Source organism: Vombatus ursinus, unplaced genomic scaffold (assembly GCF_900497805.2).
Source record: "Vombatus ursinus unplaced genomic scaffold, bare-nosed wombat genome assembly UNPS02014805.1, whole genome shotgun sequence".
NCBI classification, from domain to species: domain Eukaryota; kingdom Metazoa; phylum Chordata; class Mammalia; order Diprotodontia; family Vombatidae; genus Vombatus; species Vombatus ursinus.
Genome location: NW_020954583.1, coordinates 12672102 through 12690372, shown reverse-complemented (window position 1 = coordinate 12690372; position 18271 = coordinate 12672102).

Here is an 18271-nt window from a genome sequence, read left to right as displayed (position 1 = left end):
TTCTAATACCTTCAATTTCTTTTTCTTCTCTTATTGCTAAAGCTAACATTTCCAGTAAAATATTGAATAACAGTAGTGATAATGAACATCCGTGTTTCACCCCTGATCTTATTGGAAATGCTTCTAGCTTGTCCCCATTACATATTATGCTTGCTAAAAGTTTTAGGTAGATGCTATTTATTATTTTAAGGAAGACTCCATTTATACCTATGCTCTCTAGTGTTTTTAATATGAATGGGTGTGGTATTTTGTCAAAAGTTTTTTTTCTGCATCTATTGAGATGATCATGTGGTTTCTGTTAGTTTTGGAGTTGATATGATCAATTATGCTGATAGTTTTCCTAATATTGAACCAGCCCTGCATTCCTGGTATAAATTCTACCTGGTCATAGTTTATTATACTTGTGATAAGTTTCTGTAATCTCTTTACAAATATTTTGTTTAAAATTTTTGCATCTATATTCATTAGAGAAATCGGTCTATAATTTTCTTTCTCTGTTTTGACTCTTCTTGGTTTAAGTGTCAGCACCACATTTGTACCATAAAAAGAATTTGGTTAAGACTCCTTCACCTATTTTCCCAAATAGTCTATATAGTATTGGGATTAATTGTTCTTTAAATGTTTGATAGAATTCTCATGTAAATCCATCTGGCCCTGGAGATTTTCTCCTAGGGAATTCATCAATGGCTTGTTCAATTTCTTTTTCTTAGATGGGTTTATTTAAGTATTTTACTTCTTCTTCTGTTAATCTGGGCAATTTATATTTTTCTAAACATGTATCCATTTCACTAAGATTGTCAAATTTGTTGGCATACAGTTGGACAAAATAGTTTCTAATTATTGCTTTAATTTCCTCTTCCTTGGTGGTAGATTCACCTTTTTCATTCTTGATATGAGTAATTTGGTTTTCTTCTATCTTTTTTTTAATTAAAATAACCAAACGTTTATCCATTTTGTTGGTTTTTTCATAAAACCAGCTCTTAGTTTTATTTATTAGTTCAATAGTTTTCTTAATTTCAATTGTCTTAATTTTTCCTTTGGTTTTCAATATTTCTAATTTGGTGTTTAATTGAGGATTTTTAATTTGTTCCTTTTCTAGTTTTTTTTTAGTTGTGTGCCCAATTCATTGATCTCCTCTTTGTCTATTTTATTTATGTAAGCATTTATAGATAGAAAACTTCCCCTAAGAACTGCTTTTGCTGCATCCCATAAGTTTTGGTATGTTGTCTCGTTATTCTCATTCTCTTGAATGAAATTATTGATTGTTTCTATGATTCGTTGTTTGACCCAATCATTTTTTAGGATTAGATTATTTAGTTTCCAATTATTTTTTAGTCTATCTTTCCATGGCCCTTTATTACATATAATTTTTATTGCATCATGATCTGAAAAGGATGCATTTAATATTTCTGCCTTTCTGCATTGGATTGTGAGGTTTTTATCCCCTAATACATGGTCAATTTTTGTGTATGTGCCATATACCAGTGAGAAAAAAGTATATTGCTTTCTATCCCCATTCAGTTTTCTCCAGCGGTCTATCATACCTAACTTTTCTAATGTTCTATTCACCTCCTTAACTTCTTTCTTGTTTATTTTGTGGTTAGATTTATCTAGTTGAGAGAGGGGGAGTTTGAGGTCCCCCACTAGTATAGTTTTGCTGTCTATTTCTTCCTGTAACTCCCTGAACTTCTTCTCCAAGAATTTGCATACTATATCATTTGTATATATGTTTAGTATTGATATTACTTCATTGTCTATGGTGCCTTTTAGCAGGATGTAGTTTCCTTCCTTATCTCTTTTGATAAGATCTATTATTGGTTTTGCTTTGTCTGAGATCAGGATTGCTGCCCCTGCTTTTTTACTTCAACTGAAGCATAATATATTCTGCTCCAGCCTTTTACCTTTACCCTGTGTGTGTCACTCTTTTTCAAATGTGTTTCCTGTAAACAACATATTATAGGATTCTGGTTTTTAATCCATTCTGCTATCTGCTTCCATTTTATGGGAAAGTTCATCCCATTCACATTCACAGTTATGATTACTATCTGTGTCTTTTTCTCCATCCTTTCCCCCCTGTTTATGCTTTTCTTTCTTCTTTCTCCTTTTTCCTCCTCACTAGTATTTTCCTTTTGACCTCAGTCTTCCCTCAGTCCCTCCTCCCTTCTATTAACCCTTTCCCTTTTCTTTCCCTTTACCCTTACTGCTTCTTCCCTCCTTTCTATCTCCCCTCCCTTTTCTTTCCCCTTCTCCCTTCTACTGCCTATAGGGGAAGTTAGATTTCTATACCTAACTGATTATGTTATTCCCTTCTTGAGCCAAATCTGATGTGAGCAAGATTCAAATAATGATCATCTCCCTCCCTTCTTTCCCTTTGCTCTAATGGTTTTTTTGTCTTTTCCTGTAATGTAATTTACTCTTGTCTGACTCCTCCTTTCTCAGTACATTTTCTTAGATCAGATTAATCCACTTACTTGGATCCATTTAACCCACTTGATTAGATTTTTTTTATCATTACATCAAAGTCAACTTATATCCACCCCCTTTATGTATACTCCTTTAACATGGTATAATAACAATACAGTTCTCAAGAGTTACAAGTGTCATCTTCCCTTGCAGGGATGTAAACAGTTTGCCTTTATTAACAACATATTGTATCTTTCTGTCCCATTTACCTTTTTATGTCTCTCTTGTGTCTTGTACTTAAAGATCAAATTTTCTGTTGAGCTCTGGTCTTTTTATCAGGAAGGTTTGGAAGTCCTGTATTTTGTTGAATATCTACCTCCTCCCCTGAAAGATCCTGCTCATTTTCACTGGGTAGTTGATCCTTGGTTATAATCCAAGCTCCTTTGCCTTATGGAATATCATGTTCTACGCTCTATGTTTTTTTGTTTTTTTCTTTAATGTAGAAGCTGCAAGGTCCTGTGTAATTCTGACTGTGATTCCGTGATATTTAAATTGTTTCTTTCTGGCTGCTTGCATTATTTTCTCTTTGACCTGGTAATTTTGGAATTTGGCTACTATATTCTTTGGTATTTCCAATTTGGGATCTCTTTCAGGAGATGTTAGGTGGATTCTTTCTATGTCTATTTTACCTTCTGGTTCTAGGACTTCAGGGCAGTTTTCCATTATGATTTTCTGAAAGATACTGTCAGGCTATTTTTTTCATCATAATTTTCAGGTAGACCAATAATTTTTACATTGTCTCTCCTAGATTGATTTTCCAGGTCAGTTGTTTTACCAATGAGGTATTTTACATTTTCATCTTTTTTTTTTCATTTTTTTTTGTTTCTGTTTGACTGATTCTTTCTCTTTCATAGAGTCATTAGCTTCCATTTGCCTGATTCTAATTTTTAACAAAATAACCAGTTCCCCCACCCTCACTAAGTCACTTGGAGGTCCAGGTATTGGTGTTTGCCTGCTCCACCACCTGGGTTTCAGGATCTCCTCTTGGTGTGCTAAAGTGGTTCTTTCTGCTAGCTGGCTGGGAAGCCTCCCATTCTGTACTGCTCCACTTCCGCCAGGGTAAGAGAGGCCTTTCCCTTTAATCCTTCAAGCTGCCTGGGCTACTGCACTGCTGCTCCTCATCTTTCTTCTTGGTCAGCTGTTCCAGGGTTTTTCCTGGAATGACATTTTCTGGGCTTTCAGAGGTTGATAGGAGAGGGTGAGAGCAACTAGCATTTTACTCCACCATCTTGGCTCCTGGAAGCCTTAAATTCTTTTTGTAGTGGCCTAGATACTTCCAGGTGAATATTTCCTTTCCTGAATATGATTTAGATGTAAATTGATGTAATTGAAAGAAGATGAATCATTTCCTTTTTCTGTAGTAATATTTTCAAAGCTGCATTTTCACTGTTTGCATAGTCTAAGAAGTTTTGCCAGAAGGAAAGAACACCAGTATTGGGACATCATTTTTTTTAGTGTAAACCTTATATAATTATAGAAATGTGAATCATTACTCTTCATGGCCAAGCTGGTTCAGAATGGGTCAATTAGTGGAAATAGTATAGAAATGAGATCATAAACTTCTAAACTTTATTGTTAACAGAAGACCTTTTCCAAGAAAAGGAGAAAGAAAGTATAAATGAGAAGAGGAATGGGCTGGGAATAGGAGAGATTTTGAAAAATAGTAATCAAATCCAATACAACAGCATTTTCCAAAGTGTTTCTTGGTAGTAGTGCTTCTTCAATATCCTTTCCCTCTTCCTCTGTCTGTGTCAAAACTACAGAGGTTACATTCTCAGTTTTTCTCTCTGAGAAGTAATATGGGAATCCATGGTCATACATGAAGGCCAGGACTTAGGGACTTTTAGGATTAAATTACAGAAGAGTGGAAGGAGAAAAAAAAAGAAAGCAACTATCATATGCATCAACATAGTTATAAACTTGAGGCATGAAGTAGAAGCAAGATATTTTTTAATAAGGTAAGCACTTAAATTTTAGAATTTACTAGAATTCTCAGTAAAACAAGTAATAAAATTATTGCACTGGTTTTTTTTTGGAAAATAGTTCAATAATTTAGTCTTCCCTCAGTTTGAAATATTTATTTCTCCATTCACATTTAAATGTTTTAAATTTTTTTATATTTAAATAAGACAATACTTAAACTTTTTTTTACATTTAAGCAAGACAATATTTAAACATATTAAACATTTAAACATGTTAAGATAATAAGATCTTATTTTTTCCAGAAATTATCACTCACTATTACCTTTTTTCCAACCATCTTTCAAAGAGAATCATAAAAGTGAGAATGAATTAGGCTAATAAAGCACAAATAAATTTAACCAGATTTCTAATCTGTTTATCACCATTAGGTTTTGACATCTTTTGTTTTAATCTTCATTGATCCAAATAGCTCAGGTGAGTTAAAAACTTCTCTCTGAAGGAAGTCATTAATGTGGTAACATTTATTATTCCTCAGAAGCATGGTTCTCATTTTATGCATAAACATCAAGGGGGCTTTTATCATTCTAACAAAAATGCCAATTAAATAGAATGCTGTACAAGACCAGGCTGTCCATCTATTTCCCCCCTTAATAATAATCAGAGCTTTTATATTTTCATGTATGTATATTTCTATAGCCACAACTCTCTTTATATCCATAGAGCTGCTGTTCTTAAATACATTCAGTTCTTCACCTTATATTTTCTAACATCATCATGATGTTTACTGAGATCATAGATCTAGAACTGGGATGGATCTCAAAGGTCTTCTAATCTAACTTCTTTATTTTGTAGATAAGGCAACTGCAGCACAGAGAAGCTGAATGACTTGCCTAAGTAAGTCACTTGCTAATGATTCCACTAGCATCACAGGCAGGATCTGAACCCAGGTCCACATTATCTAGGGCCAATGTTCTCATGTTCTTTCTATTATACCAGGCTGCCTCCCAGATAAAGGTGAATTTAAAAAAACAAAAAACATTTTATTCAAAATTTTAGATCCAAGTTCTCTCTGTCCCTTTAACCTCTCCCTTATCCATTGAGAAGATAAGCAATGTGATATCCTAGTAATGCAAAACATAATTCCTTATTAAAGGCAGCATTCTTGATCCTTGGAAAGAGTTGATGAATTATAGCAAAGAACACTTGTGAACACCAAACTCTAAAAATATTGCTTATGATGGGAAGTGGGAGCAGGGAGAGGAGTGGGTAGTAGGATCCTAAGTTAGGGAATGAGAAAAAATTGCATTGAAATAATCACAATATTCTTCAAAGCCTTAAATATTCAATATTCCATGCGTTGAGACTTTTAGCATTGAACTAACAGTTTTTAGTGTTGTAACAGTGGTGACTAGAAATGTTTTAAGGCCTGTGTTTCTTGGTTTCTGATCTTCAAAGTTAAAATAGCTTTCATTTATGGGGCAAATGGAATCTCTTTTAGAGAAGGGCCTGTTTCAGTTTTGTTTTTGTTTCCTCAGTGTCCAGCATATGAAGGGAGATGAAGAAATGTTTGTTGATTTATTGACTGATATAATACTTTAAGATGAAATTAGTTGTCACAGTGGATAGAGTGCTGGACCTAAAGTCAGGATGACCTGGTAGGCAGTTTGATTTGGTTTATACATATGCTATCATGAAAAACATATTTCCATATTCATCACAGTTGTGGAATAAGAAACAGGACAAAAGGAAAAATGAGAAAGAATAAAGTAAGTGAAAAAACATGCTTTGATCTGCAATCAGAGTCCATCTTTATCTGGACAAGAGTAGCATTTTCCTTTGTGATGTCTTTGTACTTGTCTTGGATCATAGTGTTGCCAAGAAAAGCTGAATCATTCACAGTTGATCAATACAAAACATTGATAATACTGTGTAGGGTGTTTTCCTGGTTCTGTTCATTTCACTTAGCATCAGTTTGTATCAGTCTTTCCAAGTTTTTTCTGAAACCTGCCTGTTCATCATTTCTTATTGCAAAATAATACTCCATTACATTCACATACCACAGCATATTCAGTCATTCCCCAATGGTTGAACATGACCTCAGTTTCTAATATTTTACTACCACAAATATGACTGCTATAAATATTTTTGCACATGTAAGTCATTTTCCCTTTTCTTATGATCTTTGGGATACAGACCTAGTAATGGTATTTCTGGATGAAAGGGTATACATAATTTGGTTGCCCTTTGAGAATAGTTCCAAACAGCTCTCTAGAATGGTTGGATCAGTTTGCAATTCTACTAACAGGGCATCAGCATCCCAATTTTCCCACATCCTCTCCAACATTTGTCACTTTCCTTTTTTTTGTCATATTAGCCAATCAGATTGGAGTGAGGTGGTATTTCAGAGTTGTTTTAATTTGCATTTCTCTAATCAAAAGTGATTTATAGTACTACTTCATATGTCTATAGATATCCTTATTTTCTTCATTGGAAAACTATTTGTTCATATTCTTTGACCATTTATGAATTAGGGAATGGCTTGTATTCTTATAAATTTGGCTTAGTTTTCTATATATTTTAGAAATGAGGCCTTTGTCAGAGACACTTGCTATAAAGATTGTTTCTCAGCTTTCTGCTTTCATTCTAATCTTGGTTGCATTGGTTTTGTTTATGTAAAAGTTTTTCAATTGGATTTTATCAAAATTATCTTTTCTATATTTTGTAAAGCTCTCTATCTCTTCTTTGGTCATGAATTCTTCCCCTCCTCATACATCTGACAGGTAGACTACTCCTTGCTCTTCTAATTTGATTGCTTCATTCTCTATGGTACCTTTTAGTAAGATGTAGTTTTCTTCCTTATCTCTTTTAATAAGATCTATATTTTGCTTTTACTTTGTCTAAGACCAGGATTGCTACCCCTGTTTTTTGTCTTTGTTTTTGTTTTTGTTTTTACTTCAGCTGAAGCATAATAGATTCTGTTCCAGCCCCTTACCTTTACTCTGCATGTCTCTCTGTGCTTCAAGTGTGTTTCATGTAAGCAATACATGTAGGATTCTGGTTTTGGGTTCACTCTTCCATCCTCTTCCATTTTATGGGAGAGTTCATCTCATTCATACTCACAGTTATGATTACTACCTGTGTATTTCCCTCCCTGTTCTTCCTCCTGTATGTCCTTTCTCTCCTATCCCCTTTTCCCACCTCACCTGTGTTTTGTTTTTGTTTACCACCTCTATTAATCTTCCCTCCCTTCTGTCAGTCCCCACCTCACCCCTCCTTTACTTAATCTCCCCTCTTCCTATGTCCCTGCAGAGTAAGATATATTTCTATGTTCAACTGATTGTGTGTATTATTCCCTCTTTGAGCCAATAATTATGTATGTAAGGTTTAAGCAATGCCTATCACCCCCTCCCATCTTCCCCTCTACTGTGAAAAGTCTTTCTCATCTCTTCATGTGAGATAATTTGCCTCATTCTACCTCTCCCTTCCTTCTGCACCCATTGTATTCCTCTTTCTCATCTCTTAATTTTTTTATGTTATTCCCTCAAATTCATCTTATACCTATACCCTTTCTCTATGTCTATCCTTTCTATCTATACTGTTTGTTATACATTTTTTTAAGAGTTACAAGTATCAAGGGATGTGAACAGTTTAATTCTATTGAAATCATTATGGGTTTTTTTTTTCTTTTTGCCTGTTTCATGCTTCTCTTGGGTCTTGATATTGGAGGTCAAATTTTTGGTTTACTTCTTGTCTTCTCCTTATGAAAGTTTGAAATCCTTCTATTTCATTGAACGACCATTTTTCCTTTCATGTATTATGCTTAATTTTGCAAAGTAAGTGATTACTGGTTGTAGTCCTAGCTCTTTTGCCTTCTACAGTATCATGTTCCATAACCTATGATCTTTTAAGTTGCAGCCGCCAAGAACTGTGTAATCCTGATTTTGATTCCCCAATATTTGAATTCTTTCTGGCCACTTGTAGTATTTTTTCCTTGACCTGATAATTCAAAAATGTGGCTATAATAGTCCTTAAGTTTTTATTTGGGGATCTTTTTCTTGAGGTGAAGCAGTAGATTCTTTCAATGCCTATTTTGCCCTCTGGTTCCTGAACATCAGGACAGTTTTCCTTGACAGTTTCTTGAAAGATGCTGTCCAGGTCCTGCTTCTGATTATGGCTTTCAGGTAATCCAATGATTCTGATATTATCTCTTCTGAATCTATTCCCCGGGTCAGTTTTTTCCCATGAGATATTTTACATTTTCTTCCATTTTTTCATCCTTTTGAATTTGTTTGATTGATTTATGCTGTCTCATAGAGTCATTAGCTTCTACTTGGCAAATTCTAACTTTTAAGGTACTGTTTTCCTCAATCAGTTTTTGTACTTTCTTTTCCATTTGTCCCATTTTATTCTTTAAGGAACTGTTTTATTCAATGATTTTTTGTATCTCCTTTTCCATTTGTCTAATTAGACTTTTTAAGCAACTCTCTCTTACATCACTCTCATTTCTTTTCCCAATTTTTCTTCCACCTCTGTTATATGATTTTTAAACTCCTTTTTGAGGTCTTCCGTGAGTTCTTTCTGGACTTGAGACCACTTCCCATTTTTGTTTGGGTTTTTGCCCATAGGTGTATTGACATAGTTGTACTCTTCTGGGTTTTCTGTCTTGGTTTTCCCTGTCCCCACTTTCTATTGTCAGATTCTTTTTTGTTGTTTTTTGTTTTTGTTTTTTGGCCTTTTCCCTTTCTTTTGCATTTGATCTCTGTCTCTGTCTCAGGCTTCTTATGCTAGTGGCTGCACTGGAACCTGATACTATACTGATGTTGACCTGAGGCCCATGGGGGACCCTTGTGTATGGTGCTGTGTTGAGGGAGTGCAATTGGGGGTGGCTGGCACTGCTGGAGGCTGTGGGGGGTCTGGCAGCTTGCCTGATGCTGAGCTGCTGACTTAGTAGTGGGATGTGGGATGTGCTGAGGCCAAGTGGGTTTTTTCCTGCATTTCCTTAGGGATACACTTAAATATGTGGAGGTCTGGCCCCTGTCTGCCCTGTTCTGAAGCACATGGTGGGTCTCAGAGCTGAGTTCTTCCAGTTCTTCTGGCTGTGCTAAGGAACATGGGGTGGGGGTGGGGGATTCCGGTGTTGGTGTTTGACTGTTCTACCACACTGGGACTCAGGATCTTCTGCTGATTTCCTGAGGTTCAGCTTGCTGTTAGCTTGCTGGAACATTTCCTATCATGGCTGCCTCCCTCTTCTTTTACCTGAGTAAAATGGACTTTTCTTGACAATCCTCCAAGTCTCTGAGTTAAAAGACTGATCCACCCCATATTTCCAAGGCTCTACTGTTCCAGGATTTGTTCTGGGGTGCTGTTCTATTGTTGTTTGGAGTTGAATATGGAAGACTGACAGATAGTAATTTATTTCCTACTCCACAATCTTGGCTCCTGAAAGTCTTAACCAATCCTTTTTGATGCCACTTTGATACAGCAGTCCCTTCTTCTCTGATCCTATTGCCCACCTCCAATGCACAGGAGGAGAAGAGAAAAGGTAGCACATGGAGTTCAACCAAAAACCACTGGTTATACATGAGCATGTCTTTTATCAAGGGACCTTCTGGAAAGGGACAAAGCAAATGAGTCAACAAAAGTTATCAGATCTAGGCATTTCCCATTGAGTAGATTCTATTAGCAGCCAAGCATTGGGGTGGTTCTCCTGAATACAATACAGATGAAGAAACTCAAGGTCAGTGAGGTTAAGTGACTTGCCCAGAATCACACAGCTGATGACTTTGTGGGGAAGGAATTGATTGCGTCTTATTGACTTCAAGTCCAATATTCAGTCACACTGATGCTTATTTTTTTGTGAAGGCTATGACATTAATGAAAAATTTGAAAATGAATGGTCTCTATTTCATTTCTGTCAAATTTGTGGAAAAGACAAGTTCTATTTCTATATTTCCATATTTGATAATTAGTTATTATTCTTAAGTTATATTCATGACTAAAGCTGTTCATGAGAATGGACTATTGTAGGTACAATAGCCAATTTGAGGAAAGAACAGTTTCAACAAAATTATTATGGAATGACTCAAATTCTTCTGAATTTCTGTAGGAGCTATTAAGTGGACAATTTTTTTTGTTTTGGTGACTATATTTGAAATAAAACACAACACTGACAAATAAATTCAGGCTATTTACTAATTCAACTAAATAATTTAAAATGTAGCCCCAAATAGCCCCATGTGTCATAATGCCACCTGTGGCTACACACACAGACACACAACATGCACACACACACACACACACACACACATATATAATTGTGGGTATGAATGTATGTATATGTGTATATATATGTGTATATATATATATACATACATATACACACATACATATATCCATGTGTGTGGATATATGTATATTTATGTATATGTATATATGTTTTGTGTGACTATGTATGTGCATGATGTGTATGTGTGTAACACACATGTACATGCACGTGTGTGTATATTTATATGTGCATATGCATATGTGTGTGTGAATATGTAGATATATACAAATATATGTATGTGTGTATATATATTCATGCACATACACATTTATACACACATATATATTAAATTTATTAACTTTCATTTTCTCTAACAGAATACTTTCAATGCTTTGAGTATGTAATTGGACTTTTCTGATATTGTCTTATAGCTTCATTCTTTATAGGGAGATCTTTTCATATGATATGTTAAATGTATAAATCCTATAATGATGTGATTGACAACTTGGAGTGAGTAAATCAAAGTTCAAATGCTGAACCCAACTCTTAGTTATGTGGCTCTATGCCAATGTGACCCTCAGTTTGATCATATGTAAGATGAAAAAAATCTTATTTGAGCTATTTACCTCACACAGTTTCTGGAAGTAAAATGCTTTATAAACCTTAAAATGCTATGTAAATGTGAGACATTATTAAAACCCATGGCAAATGTAGACATTTAAGCTTAGAGTTGACATTACATTGAGCTCAATCAATGAAAAGAGGGGAGAAAATTCTCATTTCAATGTTTCCACTTCACAGTTAATATACCTAGAAGTCTACATGAGGTTGTTTTTGTTTTGTTTTGTTTTTTTAATGAGGGTTATTTTTCACCAAAGGAGAAACCATCACATGTTGAAATAAGAAATGCTAGGATAAGTCTTGCATAAAGAGAAACCTTCAGGGAAACTCAATAACCTTGTAATCATGCTCCCAGATATGTAGCAAGTCTCACTGACTGCCCTAAATTTATGAAGAATATGACTTTAAACAAATAACTATCCCCAGTTGTCATATACAGAGTGAAGCATCCTATTACATATTCACTCTTTATTCTCTAGTCTGCAGATTATGACGTAGAAATTCTAAGGAAAGAATAGACTTTTTAATGTTAAATGTAGTTGTGTTTTATGGTTGATAATAATATGATACATAGTATTTTAATGAAACAAGTATAAATTAGTACTGATGATTCATAAAGGACAATCTGTCTTTATTTTAAATTAGTGTATCATTGTTTTCTTTATACATAAGCTCTCACAATTAAAAGTGAGAGCAATTATGTGCCCCATCTTTGTACATAATATGCTTAAAATGGAATAGCAATCAGCAAGGAAGACAATGTCCCTTGTGTTTCTGAAGGAACTAATAGCACCCTTTGGAGTTGCTAATTAGCAAAAATCAACCCTGTAACTAGAAGCTCTTGAGGTATTGTTGCCATGGAAAATTTGCTTTGAAAGTGACAGTTGTGACAATTTAACATTTTTTTCTCTGAGTTTGGAAAATGGATGAAAGCCATTTTCATCTCTCCCATGGGCACCTGGGATAAGTCCACCAAAGGATTACCATCATGCAGGGCAGGGAATAAGAAGGCTTTCTCAAAGGGATTTTCATTCTGGTTTGTATTTATTACAAATGGTTGGAGTTCATAAGATTTAGACAAGATAAGCACTTGTTATTTGGCCTGGCCATTTGTGAAAGAGCTGCTCAGGCAAGCATTGCAAGAATGTTACCTGATAAGACTTCTCTGTAAACATTTTTAAATAGAAAATACAATAAATCACCTAGAGAATGGAAATGTAACATTTCAAAATTATGCCATTTCCAGTGTGAAGAGGTTCATAAGAATTCATAAGTGATTTATAAGAATTTGTGATTGCTAACCATGATTTCTTAAAATAAATTTAACAAGTACTATCTGCAATTATCTTTAATTTTCCAGTTCATAAGCTCACAGATGTATATACACACAAACCAAAAATATGTTAAAGACAAAAAAAAAATATGAAGTTTTGGAGAAGCATTATGACACAGATGAAAGACTGGTAAAATTAGGTTAAGAAGAATAGAATTTAAATCATAGATCTGCTATCTGTGTCACCAAAGCCAAATCACAGAATTCTGTGGAGCTGAACTTTCTCAATTCTAGCTAGATGATTCAGTGGATAGAACCTGGGACCTAGAGTTAGGATCTGTGACCCTAGGCTAATCACTTAACCTCTGCCTGCCTCAGTTTCCTTAATAATAATAGCACCTCTCCCAGGGTTGTTGTGAAGATCAAATTAGTTAACATATGTAAAGTGCTTTACAAACCACATGTAAAGTGCTACATAAATACTAGCTAACATCACCATTGTCTTTGTTATCATTATCATCATTACTTAAGGGAGAGAATTGGACTAGATGATTTCCATTCTAACTTTAAATGCTTTTATTTATGACTGGTCATTGTCATAGTTCCCACGAGAATAAAAGGTAACTTAGTGCATGTTATTTTTATTTAAGTGCAAAAAAGACATATTGACTTTATTCCAAAATTTAAAAAAATTAACTTATTTTATATTTTATAAAGTTAAATATCTTAGAATTTAAAAAAAAGAAACTGATCTGATAATGTAAACAATGAGATTGGGCATATCAGTATCACACAAGGCAGGGCAAAATAAAGTGGAAAAAATGATGAAGCAGATAGAAAAAAGGGTGAAAATAAAATACTGTAAAACTGTTATTGTTGTCTTGAAGAGATTGAAAATGACATCACAATGTCAGAATCAAGGTACAGTGTGTCTGACTATGGCTCATCAGTTACAAGCTCAGAAAGCTTTAATACAGGTTGGACACAAAAAGTCAGAATGAGTATTTGATTTAGAGATGTCTCTAAATTTGTGCATCTCATATTTCTTTTGAGCTATTGCAATTCTGCTTTGCTCATAAAGCACAGCACCCTCTTTGATGTGAACACTCCATGCTGGGATGGTCAACCTTGTCACAGTATCTCTCAAATCCCACAATCATTTCCAAAGTTCTTCAGAGAGACCTCAACAGTGTCCTTGTATTTCTTCTTCTGATCTCTATGTAAACACTTGCTTTGTGTGAGTTCTCTGTAATCATCTTCCAAGCAAAATATGTTTGGCATTTGAAAAATGGTGCCAGCCCATTGGAGTTATACTCTGTGCAGCAGAGTTTGAATAGTTGGCAGTTCAGCTCAAGAAAGGACCTTAGTATCCAATACCTTATCTTGCCAGGTGATCTTCAGAATCCTCCTAAGACAACTTAATCAATTAAATCAACACCATTGATTCAATTTTCTGTCATGGCACTGGTAGACTATCCAGGTTTCACAGGCATATAATAATGAGGTCACCACAATGACTCTATGGACCTTCAGTTTGGTAGGGAGCCTAATATTTCTTCTCTTCCACACTTTGTTTTGGAGCCTTCCAAATACTGAGCTAACTCTGGCAATGCACACATCAACTTCCTTACCTATGTGTTCGTCCCTATAAAGTAAACTTCTACGGTAAGTGAACTTATCCACAGCATTCAAAATTTCTCCATTTGCTCTAACTGATGCTTCCAAATATGGGTGGTGTGGTACTAACTGTGGAGAAAAATCTCTTTTTTTAGTCTTGATTGTCAGGCTAAAATTGGTTCATATCCTTAAATGGTAAAATGAAATGTGTGATGTCTTTTGATACATCGAGTAAAATTGATGTAAGTTTGGCAGAATTGCATGAAATCATCAGCCTCATTCTCTCTTCCAGCGTCATTGAAGCCCACTGGCAAGGCAAAAGATAAGATGACTGGTGATGGCTCAGGATGTAGTAGACGACCTAAGCACTCTTGAGCACCTGCTTCAGTCATCTTCATGGTCCATTGGAAGAAATTGTTCTCATCTGCCTATTCTGTCAGAGGAGTCTTCAAATGTGTGGCGTAGACAGCTCCCTAATTCCCCTATGGGTTTGAGGTCCATAGGCTATCATCAACTTAGTTCAGCCCATCTGCCAAAAAAGTACACCAAAATGTGGCCACTGCACATGCCACAGCTTCTCAGAGACACAGATGAGAGTTGGGTGGCAGGTGGCACCAAAGGTGGATAAGCAGCTCTGAAAAGGGCTTGGCAAGCACTCACACCAGAAGTGTTAGTCTGACCTGAATACTGCATACATACACCTAGAAAGCAATAAATAAAACAAGCACCATTTGTGCAGACAGGTGGTTAGGTATTCAATTTCTAATTATTCCTTTCCTCTCTTGTTCTGATGTTTTGATTATGTATCATAAATAGTACATGTGAAATAAATTGTTACCTCAAATTTTAGATAAAAACAGCAAGGTAACACCAATTTGAAGTTTTAATTAAAATTCCTAATAAATGTTCTTGTTTTCTTTTTATGAAAAGTAAACATGAGAGTATGATTATTTTTGGAATTTATGATTCTTTGTTCTTTCAGAACAATTAAGAATTCATGAAACCTAATATTGATCAACATTTTGGAGGCTAGGAAGAAACCATTTAATTAGATTCCTTAATTAATTACATTGCTTATGTTTTTTTCTCTTTGTAATTACTTATAAACCAACTATAACTTATGTATATAGATTATATTGTGATTTGATATTCATTATTACAGTTAACAAAATAAACCAAGATTCATATAAATGTATCTACTTTGCATAACTCCTATTAATTGATTCCTTATATTTATTTATGAACTCAATGTTCAGGTACTTATACTTTTTCCTAAATTATACTATTTTTCTTAATTAGATCTTTCCATCTTCCTACAGTGGATATTATTGGGAAGCAAAGCAAAAATAAATGGGGGGGGGGCAAAGGCTGAGTCAGCTAAGCAACTTATTACTAGCTATCATTTTTAAGGTCTTATTTTCATATTTTCTTTGTTAAATATTGCAAATAAAAGGGAAATGTAAACTGATGGTAATTAATAATTAAGCTATATTTTTTACTATATAAACCTTTGCCAAGAACATCTTAGTTCTTTAAGGATACATAAACTTGTCAGTATGGTTACTCCCTCTCATGATATATATCACATTTCTCCAACAACTAAATAGATGGTCTTTGACAGTCCCTCTCATAAAACCAAGTTAAGTCAAGAAACATTTATTACTTCCTTAAGATGTATCAAGAAATGTGCCAAGTATAGGGATACAAAGAAAGCCAAAAATCAGCACCTACTCTTGGGGAACTCACTCTAAAGCAGGAAATACCAACTGTATGCAGGGTGAATTGGGGGAATTTAAGAGGAAAAACTACCATTAAGGGAGGCTGGGAAATGCCTCTTAGTTTAATTGTAAGGAAGATTTTCTTTAGGCCAACCCAAAATCTTCCTCTCTTCAAGCATTGTTCTAAATTTTGCCCTTTAATACCAAGCAGAGCAAGTCTAATCCCTTGTCCACATGATAGCCTTTCATCCATATAAAAGAAAGGAAATATGAAGCAGAAAATTGATGGATTTGAGTCCATTATGCATTTTAATACATATTTCCTTGAAACATTTCACAGTACATCCTCCTTGAGTTATCCTTCTTATGTATAGTTTCATAAAATGTGGTTTAAGTTGAATATCATGTCTTTCATTTGAAAATGATGCAAGTAGCTATAGGAAGAAAAATTCAATTTAATAATCTTAAATAAAACAAAGCTAATTTTATTCAATTATGCAGTACCATTTAAAAAGTTTTGAAGTTTACTAATGAATCCTATTGTACTTTAAGTATCACAGGAGAGTCTGGTAAAAATCAGGCTGTATAATTGGCAAGTATGTGTAGGAAGTACAGTAAGAGATTCCTCTCTAAGGAATTTTCCCTATCTTGAAGGCTTTCCAATAATAAATCTTATGAGTTTGCTCTTTTCCACGTAGGCATAATATGATTCATTTATCAGTCTTTTTGGTTTTTCTCAAATGCAATAATTGATCTTCCAACTCCAAGCATTTTCACCAGTTATCCTCCAAGTCTAGAGCTCTGTCTTCCACAATTTTTATCTCCTAGTTTCCCTGTTTTTCCTTCAAGTCTCTGATAAAGTCATACCTTCTACAAGAAGCCTTTTCTAGTTCTTAATCTCAGTGCCTTCTCACCAAGACTACCCCCAATTTATGGTGTATATTTCTTTTTTTAAATTTTATTTCTTTTTAATTTTTTTAAGATTCATTAATTTATTTTTGGTTTTCAACATTCAATTCCACAAGATTTTGAGTTCCAATATGGTGTATATTTCTCACTTGCAGATAGACTGTGAACTTCTTGAAAGGAGGGACTGTTTTTTCTTTTTTCTTTTTTGGCCTTTCTTTGTATTTCCAATACGTATCACAGTGTCTGTCACATAGTAGGCATCTAAATAAATGCTTATTGATTAGTTGACTTGGAGCTGAAAGAGACCTTAAAGATAATCCAGGCCTTTTTGCTATTCCTTGAACAAGACAATTCCTTTTCTGACTGCATGTTTTTATACTGACTGTCCTTCATTCCTGGAATGCTCTCATTCCCCACCCTTTGTCTTCTGAATTCTCTAGCTTCTTTTAAGACTCAGCTCAAATCCTTAATCCTGTCTTATTTCCTCTTCTCCTTTTGCTCCCCCCCCTCAAATTATTGGTGCCTTCCCTCTGAGTTATAGCTCTCATATGTATGTAATCATTTAGGTGTTGTCTAACCCATGAGTATATTAACTCTTTCAGGGCAGAGACTCATTGTTACATTTCTTTGTATCCCTTATACAGCATAGTAGGTGGCACTTTGCAAGAGTTTGATGAATGCTTAAAGAAGACACTTCCAAAGGAAACATTATGAAAAATGCTGTCAACATCCAGAGAGGAAACTGATGACCTCTGAGTGAAGATTAAAGCATACTTTTTAAACTTTCTTTATTTTTCTTGTTTTGTGTTTGTATGTGTTTTCTTTTGCAACATGACTAATATAGAAATAAGTTTTGTATGACTTACTATTACTTGCCTAATCAAGGGGTGTCAGAAGGGGTAGGAGGAGGAAAGAGGACTTGGAATTCAAAATTTTGAAAAAGAATGAATGCTAATTTTTAACATGTAAAAAACAAATGCCTATAGATTGTTGACTAACAATAGTACAAATGAAGCATCTCATTTCTCAATATCATGAAATGAATTTTCAAGCAGTGTTCACCTGATTAGTTTTCTCTTCTTCAGGCTAAAATTATACCTTCAATCAGTTCTTTCATTGTATATTTTTCTCTCCTCCCAGGATCTTAATTGCTTTTTTGTTGTTGATCTACAATGTTTCGATATCCTTCTTAAATTGTGATTCCTAGAACTAAACACAAGTTCTAGCAGAACTAGAACTTGTCTAGAAAAGGTCTAATGACCTTTTTCACATGAATTGTTGTTAGTCACACCTCCCTCATCTTTACCTGTGAATGTGATTTTTTTGTATAGGACTTTACATTTATCATTATTAAATCAAATCTTCTTTTATTTGCTGATCAATCAATCCTGTCAGGATCTTTTTTTGGCTTCTAACTCTGCCATCCAATATGTTCTGTATCCCTTCCAGCTTTGTGTCATTTACAATTTTGGTAAGAATTTT